Source organism: Bos indicus, chromosome 9, assembly GCF_029378745.1.
Source record: "Bos indicus isolate NIAB-ARS_2022 breed Sahiwal x Tharparkar chromosome 9, NIAB-ARS_B.indTharparkar_mat_pri_1.0, whole genome shotgun sequence".
NCBI classification, from domain to species: domain Eukaryota; kingdom Metazoa; phylum Chordata; class Mammalia; order Artiodactyla; family Bovidae; genus Bos; species Bos indicus.
In genome coordinates this window covers 75,995,877-76,018,680 of record NC_091768.1, presented here as the reverse complement: position 1 = coordinate 76,018,680, position 22,804 = coordinate 75,995,877, and the positions used below count along the sequence as shown (strand labels likewise).

Here is a 22,804-nt window from a genome sequence, read left to right as displayed (position 1 = left end):
CCTTGAACTCCTGATCTCCAGGACAGTAAAATGATGATTTGTTGTTTTAAGCCACTGAGTTTGAAATAATTTGTTATGGCAGCAATAAGAAATTAATAGAAACATACAATATGAATAATTCCAAAATTACAGGCTAAAATAAAAAGACATTACATTTTTCTAGAAAAGATACTGATCTGAGGACTGGAAGAAGTCTATTTAGAGGAAAGGAATGAGAGTATGGGTTACAGTAAAGTAGAAAATAAATAAAAGAACTGAAATAGAGAGTCCAGTACAGAACAGTTGTAAAAGTGAGTCATATAGAAGGGAGTATGATTAACTCATATCTCTGCACCTGAGATTCCTTGTAACACTTCTCCTATTAAATTAAAAAAAGAACGAAAGAAAGAAAGAAATGGACAACAGAATTGTTATGGAAATACAGAGGTGGTTCTGTGAAAAGATATTGAATAAGCAAATCCTTGGCATCTGTGACCATGAAGGAAAGGAGAAAAACACAGTAACATCATTTAGTGTGGGAACTAGGTTTTAACCACAGATGATATAGAGGATACTTAAAAATTAAATGGGATTGCCTGGTAGCCCAGCTGGTAAAGAATCCGCCTACAATGTAGGAGACGCCAGTTCGATTCCTGGGTTGGAAAGATTCTCTGGAGAAGGGATAGGCTACCCACTCCAGTATTCTTGGGCTTCCCTAGTGGCTCCGCTGGTAAAGAATTTCCCTGCAATGTGAGAGACCTGGGTTGGGAAGATCCCCTGGGGACCAGCTACCCACTCCAGTATTCTGGCCTGGAAAATTCCATGAACTGTATACAGCCTGCAAAAGTTGGATACAACTGAGCAACTTTCACTTTAGAAATTAAATACTCTTTATAACACTAAGTAAAGAAATTGAATATTTTGGTAAAATCAATAGTCTTTTTCAGGAATTTTAAATTACCAAAATTGACTCAGGGAATGGCTTTAAAAAAAACCTCACCAAATCAATTAGGTGGAAAACTGAAGAGGAATTTAAAATATTTCCTTAACTCTAATCTTCCTAAAGCCAGATCTGGATATTTTGAAAGACAAATTCCATAAATATCTTCTGAAAAAAGATGATTTCTATACTATTTAATCTGTTCCAAAACATCAGAAATGATAGAAACCTTCTGTTCTGCCCCTAATAGTAAGCCCTGTTAGGATGGGCAGTGTGATAAACAGGAATCCTATTTAGGAGTCAGAGGACCTGTTTTCCAGTCATGCTTGTTCCACTCGTACACTGAGTACTCTCCAGCAGTTTGCCTGGTACCCCCTGTTTTAGAGGCTCACCTGTCAATCAGGAGCTTGACAGATGGCTTATGTCAGCTCTGCCCTTTTATCCCCAGCCCGTCTCAGATTTTCACTATTAGGTTTGCTGTTGCCTCTCCTTCCCCACCTGCAGGCTCTATCCCAGTCCAGGGTCTGAACTCATCCTGACAGAGCAGACCCAGTTCCCTTCTCCCCACCTCTTCAATCCAAGACACATTTCATCTTTATGATGTTCATAGATTCTGGATCAAGAGGAGGAGGCAGGCCTGACCATGAACATCAACATGGTTCCCTAACACTCGAAGCTTCCCCACCCCACCCCAGGGCATTCATGTCATTCTCTGAATAGCTCCAGGATTCTGCTTTTGTTTCTGCCAACCTGAAGTTCTAGCCCAGAGTCTCCCAACCTACTGACTGTGGACACCTGGAAGATTATAGATAGCGGTTGTGAGAAAGTTAGGAATTCTTTTCTATTCCAGCTATTGTTTGTGGATTGATTATCTCATGCACGTATGTGTCATTACTTTTCCAAAAGAACTTGTGTTAATGTTGGTTCAACCAAGAGATAGAAACCACACAGTGATGTAAAGCAGGGGATGTTTATTACAAAGAGTTATTAAACTATGATAGAAGAGTAACTGTAAAGATGTAAAAGGAACTTCAAAGGGCACCATAAGACTAAGAAAGAGGACCCATGGGACGACAACTTGGAAGAAGGGGTTCAGGCCTTGCTGGAGAAGGTGTGTTAGCATCCCACTGGATGTCAGAGAAGGTGCTGTCTGCCAGGATCAGAGCTGGCTCATAGTCATTGGGAAAGCAGGAAGCAATCTCCAGTTAGGGCCTGGGAGAACAGGCAAGGGGATGGGCTTGTGAGGGAATGGGGGGAGGTGCATGTTGTGAACTGAAGGTTTATGTCCCCCTCCTCCCATCCATCGGAGAAGGCAATGGCACCCCCACTCCAGTACTCTTGCCTGGAAAATCCCATGGACGGAGGAGCCTGGAAGGCTGCAGTCCATGGGGTCGCTGAGGGTCGGACACGACTGAGTGACTTCACTTTCACTTTTCACTTATGCGTTGGAGAAGGAAATGACAACCCACTCCAGTGTTCTTGCCTGGAGAATCCCAGGGATGGGGGAGCCTGGTGGGCTGCCATCTATGGGGTCGCACAGAGTTGGACATGACTGAAGTGACTTAGCAGCCTCCCATCCATATGGTGAAGCCCAAAGGTGATGGTATTTGGAGGTGAGGCCTTTGGGGGATAATTAGATCTAAGGGTGGAGCCCCATGATGGGATTAGCATCCTTAAAGAGGAAGAGAGTTAGTTCTTTTTCCCTCTTTCTCTGCCAGATGATGGGACATTTAAGAGGAAGTACTTCATTAAGAACCTGACCATGTGGGCACCCTGATCTCAGACTTGTAGTCTCAAGAGCTAAGAGAAATAAATGTTTGTGATTTAAGGCACCCAGTCTGTGTATTCTGTTATAGCAGCTGGAATGGACTTAGACAATGTGTTTTAGTGATTCCTAGTTGGTTTTTATCATTATGTGTTTCTCAACTGCTTCCCAGATGATGCAGTGGTAAGAATCCGCCTACCAATGCAGGAGATGTGGGAGACTCTCCCTGACCCAAGGTTCAATCCTTGGGTTCAATCCTTGGATCAGGTTCATTCCTTGGGTCAGGGAGAACCCCTGGAGGACAACATGGCTACCCATTCCAGTATTCTTGCCTGGAAAATTCTGTGGACAGAGGAGTCCAGTGGGCTACAGTCCAGAGGGTCACAAAGAGTCATATACAGCTGAGTGACTGAGCACTGATTGACTGATTTCTCAATTAATGGATACAAAGAAGACAACAACAAGCATGGAGAGAGGGGAGTCCCTAAGATATTTTGTGGTTGAGCATGAATCCTTCTCCTTGACAAGGTGAGAATCTGTTGCTCCAGCGAGCTGCCAAACATGAATCCCAGTGATGTCCACCTGGTGACTTGGCTCTAAAATAGTGTCCTTCCTGCCCAGCTGTCAGGTTTCAGTAAATCTATGCTGTTCACTCTAGTGTGAATCATTTGCATAAATTATGAGAGTCTCCTGAGTGCCTTGTGCATCACTTCTTGACCTCTGAGTCCTAGGATGAAATCAGCCTCTGTAAGTACCTGGTCATTCCTCAAACTCTATGTCCATTCAGCTCAAAGTGGCTGTTTGGACTTCTGCCCCTCTCACAAGATAGGACAGTTGGCTTGAGTGAATGAGTGAATCAATGTTCAACCACCTCCTGCACAGTTCTTTTTAATATTTATTTATTTGCACTGGGTCTTAGTTGTGATACTTGGAATCTTTGATCTTCCTGGAGGCATGAGTGATTTTTACTTGTGTTATGCAAGATCTTTTTTGAATTGTGGATTGTGGGATCTAGTTCCCTGACCAGGGATTGAACCCAGGCCCCCCTGCCTTGGGAACATGGAGTCTTAGCCACTGGACCACGAGGGAAGTCCCTCCCGTATAGTTCTGAAGAACTCATACTAAATGTATGTGGAAGCACAGTGGCAGTATAAAGCATTATGATTATTATTGCCAGTAATAGCGTAACTTTTAAATAAAGTTTTCTTTGATTTCAGTAGATTTCATTTGCAAACCAGTGAGATGGATATATATATATATATATATATATCCGCATATATTAGCAGACGGTAAAGAATCCCCCCACACTGCAGGAAACTTGGGTTCGATCCCTGGGTCAGAAAAATACCCTGGAGAAAGAGATGGCAACCCACTCCAGTATTCTTGCCTGGAGAACCCCACGGTCAGAGGATCATGGTGGGCTACAGTCCTTGGGGTCGCAAAGAATTGGACATGACTGAATGACTAAGCACACACTCATACACACACATTCTACTTTTATAACCAAACTCACTTGTAACTAAGCAACTCAAAATTTCTGTGAAGTCTGCCTTAAACATAAGATTCTGTCGTAAGACATTTCTCCCTTACGCACCTGCGTCTGAACATTGCAGCCACAGCGCTGTGCACTTTCAAATACCTCGCCATCTGGTCTGGAAGATAACCATCCCACATTGCATCTGAGAACTCTGACCTGAATGCCATTTCCAGGTAATAGGTGAGAGTAGGGGAGAGGAGAGAAGGAGAAAGAATTAAGAGCAAGAGTGAGTTTCATTTCAAATGAAACAAGCAGGTCAGCTGAGAGAGGACTAGTTGGCCCTGATCACTTTACAGGTTGAAGTTTTACCTTAAACTCAACTTTTCAGTAACAAAAAAAGAAGAAGAAAATTGTGAAACTGGTAATGATTATGCGATACTTGAATTTGGTTCAAATACAGGACAATATAAGTCAGTACAACTCTTGGCTGACACAAATGAGGAGTTATGCTTAAGTGCACAAAAAGTTTCCCATGAGCCACTTGTTTTTGGTTTTAATAAGGCTCCACCTCTTTAAACGAATTGCCAGTAAATTTTTTTGCTAGTTTAATGCTAGAAAACAAATGGGAACCTTGAGGTTTTTCCCCTCAAGATGCCTGTTTCTAAAATCAAGATTATGACAGCCATTTGGGGGATGGGAATATGGAGGAGAGAGAAGACGTCAAAAAAATGTTGGGAGGGGTGGAGTCACAGAAACTCATGGTAAGGAAAGATATTTTTATTGGTGTGTGATATGTATAGCTAAGCAACCTGACAAGCTGATGTAGTGATTCAGGTATACAAATCCTGAGAAGTTATCACAGTAAGCCTCTTAGTATATACTGAGCCCCGAAGATGGACAGAGGGACTGGCTGTTGGCAGAGCTCTGTCTAACGATTGATCTGAGAATTTGTGTCTATTGTTCCTTTCACCAAGCCTCCTTGAATTGTAGAGGAAACATGATACTTGCATTTTTAATATTTTTAATGCTCACTAAGAGGTATAGATCCTGTAGGATTATTTTCCAATTGGGATTTCAGTTGCTAAAGTTCCTTTCTCTAACCACAACCTTACAGGTCTTCTCTCCCACTGTCCAAATCTACTCAGCTTGTTTCCTAACCAACCATAGCCCAACACTGGACTCTATGGTCAATTGACTTCTTCCTTTGACTTTCCTGAGCCCATGGATCACCCTCCATCAGCTCTCTCTACATCTCAATCAGTCTATGAAGCCCAGCTATAAGAGGACCAATCCATGTGAAATCCTGGCTCAACAAATACCCAGGCACAACAACATCATTATTCCATGTTGTCCGTCACTCCTCTGCTGCAGGAGTCTCTTCCATGTGCCCCTCATGATAGCTATTTGAGGAGCCTCTGTCTTCAAACTTCCTTCTTCCCACTCCAATGATAATCAAATCACCTGTTTAATTTTTTTTTTTTTACTAAGATGATCCAAGCCAACATGTGTGAGTTTCGTCAGTTAAACTTGTCTTCAATTCAAATGATCTATCCTTACATCATTTTCTTAGTTCTTATTTTCAGATTCAAAGAGGAGAGAGTCTCTTGAGTCCTGGATCAGCAGTTCCCAAACTTGGCTGTATGTTAGAATCAATTAGGAAATATTACATGTTTTGATGCCCAGGCACTCCCAGACCAGTTAAATCAGAAGCTCTGGAGGTGGGATCCAGGCACTGATTGTTTTTAACGGTCCCAAGTGGCTCCATGATGCATCCCAGCTTAAGAACCTCAGCTTTGTTTGGTTTCAGATCAACGTTGAAGGGTGTTTTGCACCCATCATTATCCCCCTCCCTTTCCATATCTTTACTCTTCTCCCACCTCTTTTGCTTCTTGCATTCCACCTTTCAAAATTTATAGGTCTCCCAAATTGAGCAAATATTTCCCTTTACCTTGCTGCTTCTCTAGCAATCATGCCTCTTGCCTACTTCTGTTTGCTGTCAAATGTGTGGAAGACTCTCTATACCGTCCATTTATACTTCCTCCCTCATTTTGCTAGTAATCTGAGTTCTAAGTTCTCTACATAAACACTTTTCTGAAGTTAAATATGAACCTAATTTTCTTCCTCCAATTTAAGAGAGACTTGAGACTGTTGACCATCTCTTCCTGAAGTGCTTGATTCTAAAGTGTGTGGAAGTGAAAGTCGCTCAGTTGTGTCCAACTCTTTGTGACCCCATGGACCAGTAGAAAGAGGAGATTCAGATTCTGTAACTCTCTGTGTGATCTTGAACAAGTCATTTCCCCTCTGAACTCAAAACAAGGGGGAGGCATGTCGATTAGACAATGCCCAAGTCCCTAATATTCAATGGCTTTTGTGTTTGAAGCCGCCAAAGAGACAGGATAGCATGGAGGTTATGAGAAACTTGGGCCTGATAGTCTCTGTCTCAGGGAAGGGAGGGATCACAGGATGGGTCTTTGGGATGTTGGTTATATATGTTTTTTGACCTGTATGTGTGTACGTATGGAATTCTCTAGACCAGAATAATGGAGTGGGTAGCCAGTTCTCTTCTCCAGGGGATCTTCCCAAACCAGAGATTGAACCCAGGTCTCCCACACTGCAGGCAGATTCTTTACTATGAGCCATAAAACAATGCCTTATCCATCTTCTTTATCCATCAGCCTTATAGTCTTTGTTCTGTCTCTTCTATTCATCACTCTTCTTTTCCTGATTCCCTAAAACAAACATTTTATATATTCATCTAAAGTACTTAGAATAGTCCCTGGCATATGGTAAGTGCTAGACCAATTTTAGCTATTTTTAAAGACATCAGTATAAGAAGAGAAAGAGTTTTTGGTATCCTACTTTGTTTTTTTATGCCAAAAAATTCACATCACCCAAGCATAATACAACATCAGACCTCAAAGGCCTGCTTCTGGGTCCTGAAGTTAATGCTTGAGGCCCACAAAGTAAGCCTCCAAAACAGATACAGGATGCTGTGAGGAAGGATCTAGGATTAGAAAACACAGAAGGGAATTCCAGTAGGGGGCAGGGTGGGTAAGAGAGAGGGGCCCATCTGAGGAGCTGCAACTCTCTTTTGACCTCAAGGAGTACGTATATGTGTGTTTCTGCCAACACTAAATGAACAGCTTTCTAGATAATGGTATCACGATCACAATGGAGAGGTTATGTTCTTGGATACACAAATCTAAAACTGCTGACCTCTCACGTGAGTGAGACTTCTATCCCCGATAGTTCACTAGGCATCAAACCTTGGATATCCAGATACCTGCTCAGCATAACATATCTCTTCCCTTTAGAGTCCCTCTGTCCAAAGCTTGGTAATGCCATCGGAAACACCTCTCTTCGAATCACTAAGAAATGAGCTCTTCAGTCATTTCCAACTCCTCACTCTTAAAATTCAAGCTCTAAGGCATACTAAGTGATCTCAACCTAGCTATTTGAATCTCTAATCTTCATTTCCTTATTTGTAAATTCTAGATAATTTTAGCGGCCTCATAAGGGCTGTTGAAAGAATAGTGGTACTACTAGTATGACTATTACTAGAAGTGGTATTGGTAATAATCATAGTGGCTAACATTTATTGATCTCTTAGAATTTTTTCACATTTAATCCTCATAACAACTCTATGAAACAGGCCTGTATCTTTTACCTTTAGGTCACAGAATAAGAAAATGAGGATGCTCATTTCAGCAGCACATATACTAAAATTGGAACGATACAGAGAAAACTAGCATGGCCCCTATGCAAATTCACGAAGCATTCCATATTTTTGTATGACTCAGGGAACTCAAACTAGGGCTCTGTAACCACCTAGAGGGGTGGGATGGGGAGGGAGCTGCAAAGGAGTTTCAAGAGGGAGGGGACATACATATACCTATGGCTGATTCATGTTAATGTTTGGCAGAAACACAATACTATAAAGCATTTATCCTTAAATTAAAAATAAATAAACTTGAAAAGAAAAGGAGGCCCCCAGAAGCTCATCCATCTTTTCAGGAAATGTTTACTGAGTGCCAAGTCTGCACCAGATACTTTTCTAAGAGGTTGAGATCCTCCACTGTGTAAGACAGGGTCCTTGATCTTATGTAAGTTACATCCTAATTGGGGACAACAAAATCAGCAAATAAAATAATCATAGACTGTGAAAAGTCCTGAGAAGTAAACAGTAGAGTCTTGTGTGAGAAAGTAATAGGTGGTTTGGACTACTTTGGATTGATTTTAAAAGGCATACATTTAAAATGGATAACCAACAAGGACCTACTGCATAGCACAGAAAACTCTGCTCAATATTATGTAACAACCTAAATATGAAAGGAATTTGGAAAAGAATAGACACATGTATATGTATAACTGAATCAGCTTGCTGTACATCTGAAACTAGGGCTTCCCAGGTGTCTCAGTGGGTAAAGAATCCGCCTGTAACGCAGAAGATGCAAGAGATGTGGGTTTGATCCCTGGGTTAGGAAGATCCCCTGGAGGAGGAAACGACAACCCACTCCAGTATTCTTGCCTGGAGAATCCCATGGACAGAGGAGCCTGTCGGGCTACAGTCCAAGGGTTGAAAAGTGTTGGACACAACTGAAGTGACTTAGCATGTACGCACGCCTGAAAGTAGCAGCACATTGTTAATTAACGATCAGTTCAGTTCAGTCGCTCAGTCGTGTCCAACTCTTTGCCACCCCATGAATCATAGCACGCCAGGCCTCCCTGTCCATCACAAACTCCCGGAGTTCACTCAGACTCACGTCCATCGAGTCAGTGATGCCATCCAGCCATCTCATCCTCTGGTGTCCCCTTCTCCTCCTGCCCTCAATCCCTCCCAGCATCAGAGTCTTTTCCAATGAGTCAGCTCTTCACATGAGATGGCCAAAGTACTGGAGTTTCACCTTCAGCATCATTCCCTCCAAAGAAATCCCAGGGCTGATCTCCTTCATAATGGACTGGTTGGATCTCCTTGCAGTCCAAGGGACTCTCAAGAGTCTTCTCCAACACCACAGTTCAAGAGCATCAATTCTTTGGCACTCAGCCTTCTTCACAGTCCAACTCTCACATCCATACATGACCACAGGAAAAACCATAGCCTTGACTAGACGGATCTTTGTTGGCAAAGTAATGTCTCTGCTTTTGAATATGCTATGTAGGTTGGTCATAACTTTCCTTCCAAGGAGTAAGCGTCTTTTAATTTCATGGCTGCAATTCTAAGTTTAAAAAAGACCTAATGAGTTAAAAAAAGAAAAAATTCCTTTAAAGAAAAAAAAAAAAAGGCGTCTCTAACTAGGTGACATTTAAGCTGAGAGGTTCAGGGTGAGAAAGGATTCAACCAAGAAAGGATGGAAGGGAGAGTGCAGAGGCTTCAGAACAAGCAGGAGCTGGAAAGGGAGTAGGGGAGTTAAGGGGAGTGAGGTGGAAAGAGGCCGCAGATGGAAAATGCTCTGCACAATGGCAAGGAAATTTGGAGCTTATTCCATGCAATGGGAAGACTGGATGGAATGAGAATAGTGCAAAGACAAATCTGAATTAAAATTTCAAACATCATTCTAGCTTAGTGTGATGTAAGGCTGGTGAGGGTGCAGAGGTGAACCTGGGAGACCAGCTGGGCAGCTACTGTAAGAGTCAGGGCAGGAGAGGATGGAGGTTGGGCTCGAGGAGCAGGTGGAATGCACACCAGTGAAGAGATGAAGAGGCTGTTTTTGAGACAGAGCCTTTGTGACTTGCTCATGGATGTGGAGGAAAGTGAGGAAAAGGGAGGATTTAAAGAGGTTTCTAGGGACTTCCTTCATGGTCTTGTGGTTAGGATTTTGTCTTCCAATGCAGGAGTGGGGCCAGGGGTTCCATCCCTGCTTGGAGACCTAAGATCCCACGTATCTTGTGGCCATAAAACCAAAACATAAAATGAAGCCGTATTTTAACAATAGAGAGTTTATTAATAGCCCATATAAAAAATATCTGTAAAAAGAGGTTTCTAGCTTAAGCCTCTGGGTGAATGCCAGGGCCAGGAACTGAGATGGGATGATTGGAGTAGAAGCAGGTTTTGAGAAAAAGAAATGGCACATGAAATCAAGAGTTCCAGTTTGATTGTAAAAAAAAAAAAAAGGCAAGCACACAGCCAAATCTAGAGGTCACTTAGACAGTTGAGTACCCAAATGTGGATGAGAGATTAAAAAATGGGATTATCTGCATATATATGGTGTTTAGGGTCATTGGCATGGAGCAGAAAAAAGAGAAGCCCTCAGGTCTGAATGCCCCAACATTGATCACTTATAAGTCAGCCAAGGAAAAGATTTCAGAGATTTGACAAGGGCCTCTTGCCCCAGTTTCCCCAGTTAGAAAGGAGATGAGCTGTGATGACTGATGCAGGATTTGTGAAGAGTCCCATAGAGTCTGGCTCCTAAAATGCCCCCTCCCTGTAACCAGAATTACTGCAACCTCTTCTTCCACCTCAAAACTCCTAGTCTGTCCTTCAAGGCCAACTTTAATGGGCTCATTTTTACTTCCCCAAACTATTTCCAGCCATTCCTAAATGTTTGTTGTCTAAAAGACACTGCTCAGCTGACAAACTTCTAAGTACTTGCATGGCAGTTTTAGGCAACAGCAATCTCACAACAATAACATTCACTCGTTCAACAAATATCTGGCATTTGCTGCCTGTCAGGCCCTCCTCAACTACTGAGGAGACTCCAGAAAACCTATAGGTGAAGTCCTTGCTCTCCTGGAGATGATGTCACAGAGAGAGCTAGCGCCGTTCTAGTCAGCTCATGGGCCCATCCATGGGTCATGGCCATTCCAACCTTCTCAAACATTCATTCTTCCTCCCTACCCTCTTTCCTCGTATCCCCGATCTCAATCCTCCATTTTCATAGAAGCCATTCAGTCTAAAATTTAGCTTCAGTTACATACCCACCTGTGAGCACTGATGTATCTAAATGTCACCTGCCCACCTCCACTCCCTCCTGCAGAGACACACACCTTCCAACAGAGATCCTGTCCCAGTCAGAAAGCCACATAGAAAGCTCTGCAGAGACGATCAGAGCTCCACATGTCAGCTGACTGTGCTCAGTTGCGATTAGTCGTGTCTGACTCTGCAATCCCATGGACTGTAGCCCGCCAAGCTCCTCTGTCCATGGAATTTTCCAGACAAGAATACTGGAGTGGGTTGTCATTTCCTACTCCAGGGGATCTTCCCGACCCAGGGATCAAAGCTAAGTCTCCTGTGTCTCCTGCATAGGCAGGCAGATTCTTTACCACTGAGCTACCTGGGAAGCCTAGAGAGTGAAATCGAGAGGTACAGAGCCTCAAAGGAAGAGACTTGAGAGAGTGAGCTTTGATGACTGAAATGGAAAAGGGAATTTAGGGAGAAATGGGTAGTGTGGGGAAAATTATAGGGGAAAGGGGAGACAGATGAGGGGGTAAATCAGAGATCACAAAACAACTTCAGACTGCCCAGAGGGACTGCTAAACCCAGAGAGCCCATTAATAAGCTTCTGTGGTCACCTGGGCTCCATGCCTAGCTCCTTACTTAGAGTCAACACCCAGGGGCCTTAATAGCCATCCTGGGGCTTTTCTCAGCAGACCAAGCTTAGAGGAAGGCATTTGCAAGGAAGGTCAATTCTTCATCCCCAGCAAGTGCAGGCTATATTAGGGAGGTTAACCTATTTACACTAAAGCCTTCTCAACTGGGTATCAATAGATTAGTCTAATGCTCTCCGATGGGGTTACACAGATAATTCTGTCATACACTCACCTACAGAGAACAAATAACTTCCATCAGCACAACTGACACAGTCATACAGATTTGATTTCATATGATTATGATTTCATATATGTGGTGTTAGTTGCTCAGTTGTGTCCAACTCTTTGTGACCCCACGGACTGTAACCTGCCAGACTCCTCTGTCCATGGGATTTCCCAGGCAAGAATACTGGAGTGGGTTGCCATTCTCTTCCCCGGGGGGAATCTTCCCAACACAGGGAGTGAACTCAGGTCTCCCGCACTGCAGGCGGATTATTTACCATCTGGGCCGCCAGGGATATATGTGCAGGATCATCTGTATTAAGCACCAGTGGGGCAATGGTTAATTGCCCTGTATTCCAGCAGATGGAGCTATAGCCTGGAGGGGTGCAATATGCTTCAGTGGCTGATGGCCCACCCCTCAGAAAAATCAATATTGAGAAGAGATGTGGGGAAAGAGAATTAATAATAATAATATAATAATACTAACATTAGTTAGTATTCTGTGGTTGTACACGCATCTGAATTGGTGTCTGATACACAGCAAGGCATTCAAATAAGGAATGAATACATGTGATGTAATCCAGTGAACATTCTGAGAACAGAGATTTTTCTTCCTCATTCAGCTTTGTTTTTCTCTCTCATTCCTTTGAATATCTGTATATACACACCCTTTGGACACCCACTTCCCATTAAAATGTCATGGAAAAATTCTGTGAAACTTGACTATAGGGTCAAACGGATGTCAAAGGGAGGTGTCAGGAGAGGCATGTGATGAAAATAAGGCAGCTGGGGTTCCCACCTGTCTCCCATGCCCGGACTCTGTGCTCTAGGCAGTGTTCCTTGAAGTTTGTTTCCTCCCTAGCCCCCACCATTTGCATCAGTATCAGCTGGGTTGTTTATCAAAAATTCTGATTCCCAGGCTACATCCCAAAGAATCTTAATCAATAGTTGTAGGCTGGGGCACCTCCTGTAGTCCCTTCATACAGTCAAGCTCAAGAATCTCTCTTCTGAGGGAAGGGGAACTGACAAACTCTTATTCCCAATCCTGAGACACAGAGAGCATGAAAAACTCTGAACACTGAAAAGTTTTCATAACTTACTTTGGTGGCAAAATCTGGCCCATGAAGTGCCATGAAGCTATGTATGATTCTTATTAATTGCACATAATATGAGTATCCCACTCCAGTACTCTTGCCTGGAAAATCCCATGGACGGAGGAGCCTGGAAGGCTGCAGTCCATGGGGTCGCTGAGGGTCGGACACAACTGAGCAACTTCACTTTCACTTTTCACTTTCATGCACTGGAGGAGGAAATGACAACCCACTCCAGTGTTCATGCCTGGAGAATCCCAGGGATGGGGGAGCCTGGTGGGTTGCTGTCTATGGGGTCGCACAGAGTCAAACACAACTGAAGTGACTTAGCAGCAGCAGCAATATGAGTATGCATATGTAATGTGAATGCTCACACAGCCCACTAAGGAAATATTAATGTGTTTGGTTAGAAGGTGCTGTCCTAACCCCACTGAAGATATTATGGAGTATATTGTGTGTGTGTTAAATTGCCTTTCTGAAGTCCGAACACTTCCTGAATTCATAAACACATGTGGTCTTGAGGGATTCAGATAAAAGGCACCTGTGCTGTGTTCTCACAGCCTGACCATAGGTGGTGCTTGAAGCAGTTAAATTTGGGTTTAACAATAATAAGAAAGCCTAATAAAGAGATGACTGGATTGGGAGCCAAGAGACTTCATCTTTCTGTATCTCTATTCTTTCTCCTGAAAATGAAGGAGGAGATGACATTTAAAGCCTTTTGGCTCTAAAAGTCTGGTTTTCACTCCTTGCTTTTCTGGAGAAATGTTGACCCATTAATGCCACAAAGAGTAGATTGTGGTGTCTTATTATTTTCACTAAGAAAAATTTAAAAGGTAAAGACCTTTCACTGTCTTCTGGATTTTCAGACAGATTCTTGACTGACATTTCCCTCCATGGTGTGAAAGGGCCTTTACCCCAACTTTACAGATATCCTGATACATTATTGCATTGAGCAGCACTGCTGGGCATCTACTAGAATAGAGAAGTGACCATGAACTCCACAGAGTGCTAGGAAACACTGAGGAAGAAAGTATTGTATGTTAGTTATAGAGGAAGAGACAAGAGATACAAATCTGAGAAAGTCTCCATTACCAGCTGCTTTCAGAGCTTAGAGACTTCCAGGTGGTGCTAGTGGTCAAGAACCTGCTTGCCAATGCAGGAGATATAAGAGACACGGGTTTGATTCCTGGATCAGGAAGATTCCCTGGAGGAAGGCATGGCAACCCACTCTAGTATTCTTGCTAGGAGAATCCCACAAATAGAGGAACCTAGTGGGCTACAGTCCATGGGGTGGCAAAGAGTCAGACATGACTGAAATGACTTAGCACGTGGGCATGCACTCAGAGCTTCATTCATCCAAGGGGCAGCAAGCTGCCTCTCAGAGAATCCTAGTGATCCCTTAGCCTGTGTGACGGGGGGTGCTCTATGCAGTAACTGATGTTTAAATGCTCATCCTAAGACCCTGTGAAATCCCAAAGCAAGATATTGTGACATTAAAACAAAACACAAAGCAAGACAACGAGCTCTGAGTTTGTTCTATCAGAAGCAATGTGTTATGGGTTGAATTGCATCCCCCTAAAATACAGAGGTTGAGGGTCTTCCCAGGTGACCCAGTGGTAAAGAATCTGCTTGACAAGCAGGAAACGTCAGTTCAATCCCTGGGTTGGGAAGATCCCCTGGAGTAGGAAATGGTAACCCATTCCAGTATTCTTGCCTGGAGAATCCCATGGACAGAGGAGCCTGGGGGGCTTCATTCCACCGGGTCGCAAAAGAGTCGGACACAACTTAGCATCTAAATAGCAGCAGCATAATAAATGGTAGGATTTGCTTGCCCAATTTCATGAAAATTCAGAGGTTGAAGTCCTAACTCCCCCAGTAAAGAAGGAATGAGCACTTATTTGGAAACAGGGTCTTCACAGAGACAATCAAGTAAAGTGAGGTCTTTAAGGGATGGCTCCATGATTGAATGACTAGCAATCTAATAAGACCGGTGTTCTCTAATAAAGGGGAATTTGTACTAATGTACAAGGAGAACACTATGAGAGCAAGAAGATGGCCATCTATAAACTAAGGAAAGTCCTTGCAAAAAATATACAATGTTTAGTCCCATGGCAGAGGGAGGCAACTGTGAGCTCTGGTGTGAATATTTGGACACCATTTTCACTCCTGGCTTCATTTATGCCCTGTGTGTGTGTGTGTGTGCACTAAGTTGCTTCAGTTGTGTTCAGCCGGTGGGTTCTTTACCAATAGTGCCACCCGGGAAGACCTGTTTATGCTTCATTCTTTGTTTTTCATTTGTTTCATTTTTCTGATTTTGTCTTTTTTTCAAATTGGAATACAGTTGCTTTACATTGTTGTGTTAGTTTCTACTGTTGCAGTCCTAGATGTATCTTTATCTGCTGCCTGGAATTTCTTTTAGGTTTACAAATGATAGATGTTGGTAAGTAACTTATCTTGCCTAGCACATTCATGGACAGTTGATACGGAATGATTAAATGGTGAAGCCCAACTCGCCTATAACTATTGTGTAAGGAAATGTGAGAGATGATAAGGTTTTGTTTCACAGGACACAAGACTTCTGAACTCGGGGAAAGAATTCTTCGAGCAATATGCCACTGTAAAGTAGGGCTTGAGTCACCCCAAAGTCAGGACTGTCTTCAATTCTTCATGACACAGAGCAAAGAGGATGTGGGATACCATTTCCAGATGAAGGGCTATGGTAGGAATTTTGTGAAGTGTGTCAAGAAGTAAAGCAGAAAGGATGACTGTTTACTGTGCATTTGCTGTGTGCTAGACAATATTATGTAACAGACTATTTGATTTTTACAATGGCTTTACAAAGAGGGAGTCCCAGCTCCCTGATTAAAACTGAAAAATACGTAGCTCAGAAAGGTATTTTGTCAAAGAGCAGATAGTTAATTTAAAAAGTTGAGCTGAAATTTGAAATAGAGAAACCTGACTCTTCATAAATATTCCCATCCCTCCAAATTGCCTCCTTAAAATTCATATGTTGTTTGGCTCTCATGATCAAATCAGGATCACCAATAACTATAGAAATGTAGTTGGTTAAAAAAAATCTTACCTTTTGGAACATTTAGAAATGTTAGATGAAAAGACTCAAAAGGATCTGTATTTGGCATGAAAGTATAATGGCTGGAAAACATGTGGACCACAGAAGAGGATTTGGAAAAATGTTTGGAATCATAGCAATGAAAATAGGGTAATTCCAGACAATGATTTTACTCAATTTTTAGTGAGAGGAGGTTGGAAATTAGTATCAGAGCCACTCTGTTGACTGTGGATGTTATATTATCCTTGGAAAGTAGGTGGTAGCAGAAATTACTGGCTGTTCTCCAGAATCCATTCTCTCCTTTCTTTTTTTTTTTAAACTGGATATTTGGTTACCCAGTTAAAGTTTTATTTCACAGTCTTCCTTGCAGAACAGGTGTGATCATGAACTTGGTTCTGGCAAGTGGAATATGAGTGAGGTTCTGTGTGCCATGGCTCACTGTGCCCACAGATGGTAGGGGTGCCCTCCTGTCCCCTGGATTCCTTCCTCTGGCTGGAAAGCAGGTGTGATGGTGGGAGATGAGTCAGCCGTTGTAGACCTTCAGATGGAAACCAGTCGTTGAAGATAAAAGTGTTAAAGAAAAAAGAGCCTCAAGATTGTGGGGCCACCTCACCAGCCTGAATTGCAAACCTGCCCTTTTGTATTCAAGATACATAAATGGTCTATGTTTTAAAAGCCACTGTTATTTAGAATCTCATTGTTACTTCAGCCAAACCAGTATTTCAGTTAATAAGCTATATTCTAATAACTAAATAAAGCACCTCATTCCCATATCTTCTGAATGCAAATGTATGTGAAAGTCTCTCTGTAGAATTATCTACTCTGTTTCAGAGTTCCTTTTGTGACCCAGTTGCTACCAACAGGGAGAGATCTTTAAATACCAGGGGCTCTTTGTTTCCTTGGTTCCTGAACTCTTGTCAGGAAAAATCTACCAAGGGGATCCTGGCTTCTCATGCTCCCTTAGGAGCAGCTGAACTGGGTCTGGAAAGTCTGGCTTATTTCTTTCAAGTGTAGGACATGAGCAGTTGTGAAAGTGAAGGTATTGTGAGGGTGATTTGATATTTATTAGTGATTTTGTTTAAGCCCGAATAGTCCAAAAAGTGAATGGAAATTTCTGCCAAGATCTGACCTATAAAAGCCCTTTGAGAGCTAGCGCAGGGGGTAGGATCAGGGGTTTCTCAGACTTGCCTGAGGTTTCTAGAGATAGTACATTGGCAGCTTCCGGAAGAGATGGGGGAAGGGGGTGTTAGAACAAGAATTCCCCTATAGTCTCCTTTTCTAAAATAGGGTTTAGAGAAGGTGTGGGAGGAGTACCCCTAAACCACTGAGAAGTCTCAGTTGTAAAACCAGTGACTTATTGATGAGCACATGGGGTCAGCTGCAATTTCAATAATCCGTTTCAATGAAGAGGAAAAGTGAAAGTACATTTACCCAATTTCCGTGGCAATTCTGATAGGCAGTTGCACTCGGTGAACCTGCTAGGAAAGTGATGAGAGTTTAAAGTAGAGTTAGTTTCAGGCAGGATCAGGAATCGCATGTAGTAAGACTCTTCAAGTCTTTGTCTTCACATCAGGTATGTTAGAGTGGACCACAAGGGGCCGGCCTGATGTAGTGGATGCTCCAGTTGGGGTGGGTGGGACATAAGAGGAGGGGAGACTACGTAATATATCAGCTAGTGCCATAAAAATGGGCCTGATTATTGGCAAGAAAAAAGTCCCCAAATAGAGATATTAGAATTATGTATTTGGTTTATTTGTTTTACATAAGGGAAGAATGAAAAGTGAGAGGAAGAGGAAAATCACAGGGCTCATTAAATAAAAAAAAAAAAGAAAAGATCAATAAGGAATATTGGGAGGGAATTATGTTGTAAGGAGAGATGGAAGTATAAATTCCAAGGATTTCCCTGGCTGTCCAGTGGTTAAAATTCTGTGCTTCCACGGCGGGTGGCATGGGTTTAATTCCTGGTCAGGGAACTTAAGATCTCACACGCCAGGGGTGTGGTCAAATTTTTTCCCACTATTCTCTTTGCCTAATATAAGAAGTCTGTTGATCAAATTGAGAAGGCACAAGGCCCTATGGTTAATTATTCAAATAATGTTATCACAGTCAAGGCTATGGTTTTTCCAGTGGTCATGTATGGATATGAGAGTTGGACTATAAAGAAAGCTGAGCACAGAAGAATTGATGCTTTTGAACTGTGGTGTTGGAGAAGACTCTCGAGAGTCCCTTGGACTGCAAGGAGATCCAACCAGTCCATCCTAAAGGAGATCAGTCCTGGGTGTTCACTGGAAGGATTGATGCTGAAACTGAAGCTCCAATACTTTGGCCACCTGATGTGAAGAGTTGACTCATTTGAGAAGACCCTGATGCTGGGAAAGACTGAGGGCAGGAGGAGAAGGGGATGATGGAGGATGAGATGGTTGGGATGGCATCACCGACTCAATGGACATGGGTTTGGGTAGACTCTGGCAGTTGGTGATGGACAGGGAGGTCTGGCGTGTTGCGGTTCATGGGGTCACAAAGAGTCGGACACGACTGAGTGACTGAACTGAACTGAGTGTTATCAAGTCATATCTCCAAATCCTGGGCAGATCCAGGGGAAGAAAACTAAACGGATATGATGGTCTCTGTCTTAAAAATAAAATCCTAGGCAGATAACTGTGACCTAGATTGAGGAAAATTACACTACAAGCTTTTATTTTCGACATTCTTGCTTTGTTTCACCTCCAAAGAAATTTCTGTTGCTCTGGACTTGTACTGAGTTAAAGCTGAAATTCAGGAACATGTGGGTTAATAATTTTTCTCTAGTAATAGAAAAACAAGTTATGCAAGAAGAAGCCTATTTTAATAGCAAGTGACTATTAGCATCTTAAGAAAACCTCTACATATCTTTCTTTTTATTTAGTTGGCAGGATGTTACTGGCAGAAAAATGGATGTTTTTGTTTAGTTACTAAGTCCTATCTGACTCTTCTGCGAACCCATGGACTGTAGCCTGCCACACTCCTCAGCCCATGGGATTTCTCAAACAAGAATACTGGAGTGGATTGCCATTTCCTTCTCCAAGAAAAATGGGTATTCTGGAACAAATCAGTGCAAGCCATTCCCGCAGGTGGTTTCAAGCCAAAAGTCCCATCTTCACTTACAACAGAAGAAAAACACTGTTATTCTCTGAACGTTTCCATCTCAGGCTGCTGAAAGGCCTCTGTTTATTGGCATGAGGTGATGCTGATACGAGTTACCTTTCAAACTGAGGTTAATACATAGTTGCCAGCTAGCTTTTTTTTTTTCTGACTGAACAAGGCCTTCTCATGTCTCAGGCCTAATACTAAGGAAATGCTCAAGGCCAGAATAATTTGAAATAAGGAGAAAGTTGATGCCTCCCCTGAGTTTATGAGCGAAAGTAATGAAACCAATATCTAAAACACAAACTCTGACACACTGCAATCACAAACTGGAAGCAAATATAGAGACTTTGAATGGAGGGTAACTCAGCCAGGTCTTAACAAAAACAGTGTTTGAAGCAGATGGCATGAAAGATTAAAAATATCCAACACAAATGGACTTAATTAAGAATGGCAGGGGCCAGCTGAGTACGGAATGTGTCGGCGGATATGGAGTTAGCCTCAGTTTATAGAGCTAAGCAAGTCCAGTGTTTCAGAGAATCTGTGGATCTTAATGCATATGGACACCTCACCAGGGATGTTTGTAAATGTGAACTTAACAGATTATCTCTCATTTAACTTCATTATGGCTTTTCTAAGAAAAAAAAAATGGCTTCTCTAAGAAGAAAATAGAAGTAGATAAAAATAGGATTGCCATATATTTGAATATGATTCAGTAGCTTTTGAATACATAGATAGGCATCACTTTGTGATCTTATATACTTTTAAAATAAAAATGCCCTGATTACTATCTAAAAGTTGTTGCTGTTCTTTTGCATCTTAAAAAAAAATGTCTTCAACCTATGGACCCAAGACAAATGTATTATGGAGAAAGAAGGTCCTCAAAATTTAAGGGATTGTAAAATAATACAGTAAGATTTGCCAGAAGCATTTTTTTGGGACACTGTTAACTTGCATTCTGTAAATCACACACACTGACCCAGGTCAAGAGTAGGCATTAAGTAGATACCAGTGTGGTACCAGATACCAGTTAGGACAAAAAAGGAGAAATAATCTATTTTGAGTTCCAACCTGTTCAACTGAATATTCTAATATCATTTTCTTTAATATTTTAACTTATTGGAATTCTAAATAATTCACTTGATTAGGAAATCTTCCTTGGGTGCCATGGGATCTGACTGTAATAGAATCAATATGGGATACTGGTTGCCAGAGTTACCTTGTATGAACTTCTGGTTTACTTTTTGTAAAATGGTTTTGTTTTTGGTGAGCAAATCAGGTAATGTTTATGGAAGTACATTGAAACTATAAACATTATACAAATGAAATGTACCATTTTATAAAAATTATTATCCTTTGGTCATAGAATCATGACTTGGTTATCCTGAGAACTAGGTGGCTTTTCTGTTTTATCAAAAAACAGAGGAAAAATCAACCATAACAAATCTTTTATTCTCACTGACTTACAAAGTCAGTAAGGTCAAGTGATCTAAAGCTAGCCTAGCAATTATCTTTCTTTTTTTCCTTTTCCTGAAAGGCAAGATTTTGTGCAAAGTCATCTGTTGACAGTTTCCTGTCCTTGCTGCTCAATACAACTGCTAATTGGTTCAGAGCCTTGATCCTTGAAAATAAGCCTTTCTTGCAAAAAGACATCATAAAGTTTGGCTATAAAATAAACTTCTTTTGTTTTGTCTAGATAATAAAAAGGAACATTCATATTCTTACATTTCTTTGAAGAGAAAAATATCTAAATGCTTCAAGACAAGTGTTTAAAAGACCAAGAGAGAATGGAATTAAATATTTAGACTGTATCTGATAGATTAAGGATTAAGTTAATTTGTAAAAGAGCCCATTAAGTTAAAAAAAATTTCAAAATAAGTGACCGCATAATATAAACATGCAATTCCTAGAAGAAAAATAAGTGATTAATAAACCTGTAAATTATAAAGTCAATGAACTATAATTGCATAAAGTTAAAAAGACTGATAATATGCCATGCTAATAAATATTGGGGAAATATGCACACTCATATATTACTAGTTGAGAGTATAAATAACTGAAATCTTTTTGGAAAGAATCTATGAACCACAATAATTCTAAATACTAGAGTAAAAAAGGATGATTGTCCATGTTTATTCACTTACTCATGAGACAAATATTTCTTGAACACCTACCCTATACTAGGGATGCAGAAGTGAACAAGATAGAAATACATCTATTTTGTGGAGTTCATTGTTTATTGGGAGAAAATCAGAAATAGGTATAATAAATAAGTAAATTTCATAGGATATAAGAAAGTGATATGTATGATGGAAAGAAAAAAACAGCAGAGTAAGGAAAATATATAATACTGACATGAGTGTGGGGGCTGCAGTTTTATGTTGGGAGTCGGTGTAGGTCTGGACTGAGAAAGTTAAATTTGAGCAAAAACTTGAAGGAAGTGAGGGAGTGGCTATTTGCATGTAGAGCGGAAGAAAATTCCAGGCATAGGAAACAGCTAGAAAAAACATAAATAACTATAAATAGAAAAATAAATAAAGAAGTGGGTTGAGTATAAAAAGCTGTACTCATAAAAACAGAGACTAAAATGGTGTTACCAAGGGCAGGGAGGTTGGGGTGTAAGAAAGATATTGCTTAAGCGTACAAGCTTGCAACCAGTAGATACATGAGTCTTGGAGTTTGAAGGTACAGCACAGTGATTATAAAACATTGTTTGTTATTCTTTAGTAGCTAAGCCATGTCCGACTCTTTGCAACTCCCTGGACTGTAGCCCGCCAGGCTCCTCTGTCCATGGGATTTCCCAGGCAAGAATACTGGAGTGCGTTGCCCTTTGCTCCTCCAGGGGATCTTCCTGACCTAGGGATTGAACCCGAGTCTCCTGCATTGGCAGGCAGATTCTTTACCACTGAGCCACCAGAAAAGCCTAATTATTCCCACCCCCAAAAGAAATGATAATTACATAATGTGATAGCAGTGCTAGCTCATGCTAAATATCGATCATACTGCAATATATAAATGAATCAAATCAGGTCAGGGAACTAGATCCCACATGCAGCAACTAAGACCCAGAACAGTCAAACAAATAAACAAATATATATATATTAAAAAAAAAGACTCCTAGAAGAAAACATAGGCAGAATTCTCCTTGACATAAATCATAGCCATATTTTTTTTAGATTTATCTCTGAATCAAAGGAAATAAAAGCAAAAATAAGCAAGTGGGATCTTGTTTTTGATCAATCACTCAGTTGTGTCCAACTCTTTGCAACCCCATGGACTGCAGCGCGCCAGGCTTTCCTGTCCTTTACCATCTCCCAGAGCTTGCTCAAACTCATGTTCATTGAGTTGGTGATGCCATCCAACCATCTTGTCCTCTGTCGTCCCTTCTCCTTTTGCCTCCTGTCTTTCGCAGCACCAGGGTCTTTTCAAATGAGTCTGCTCTTCACATGAGGTTTGTACAGCAGAGGAAACCACCCACAAAATGAAAAGACAACTTACTGAATGGGAGAAAATATTTGCTAATGATATGACAGATAAGGGATTAATATCTAATTACATAAACAGTTTATTAGCAAAAACACAAACAATGTTATTAAAAGTGGGCAGAAGA

The 22,804-nt window shown here is 41.5% G+C and overlaps 1 pseudogene; it reads left to right on the top strand.

Moving 5' to 3' along the window:
* The first annotated feature begins 7,856 nt into the window (after window positions 1-7,856).
* Window positions 7,857-7,950, top strand: LOC139185063 (U6 spliceosomal RNA; annotated as a pseudogene).
* The last annotated feature ends 14,854 nt before the right edge of the window (window positions 7,951-22,804 follow it).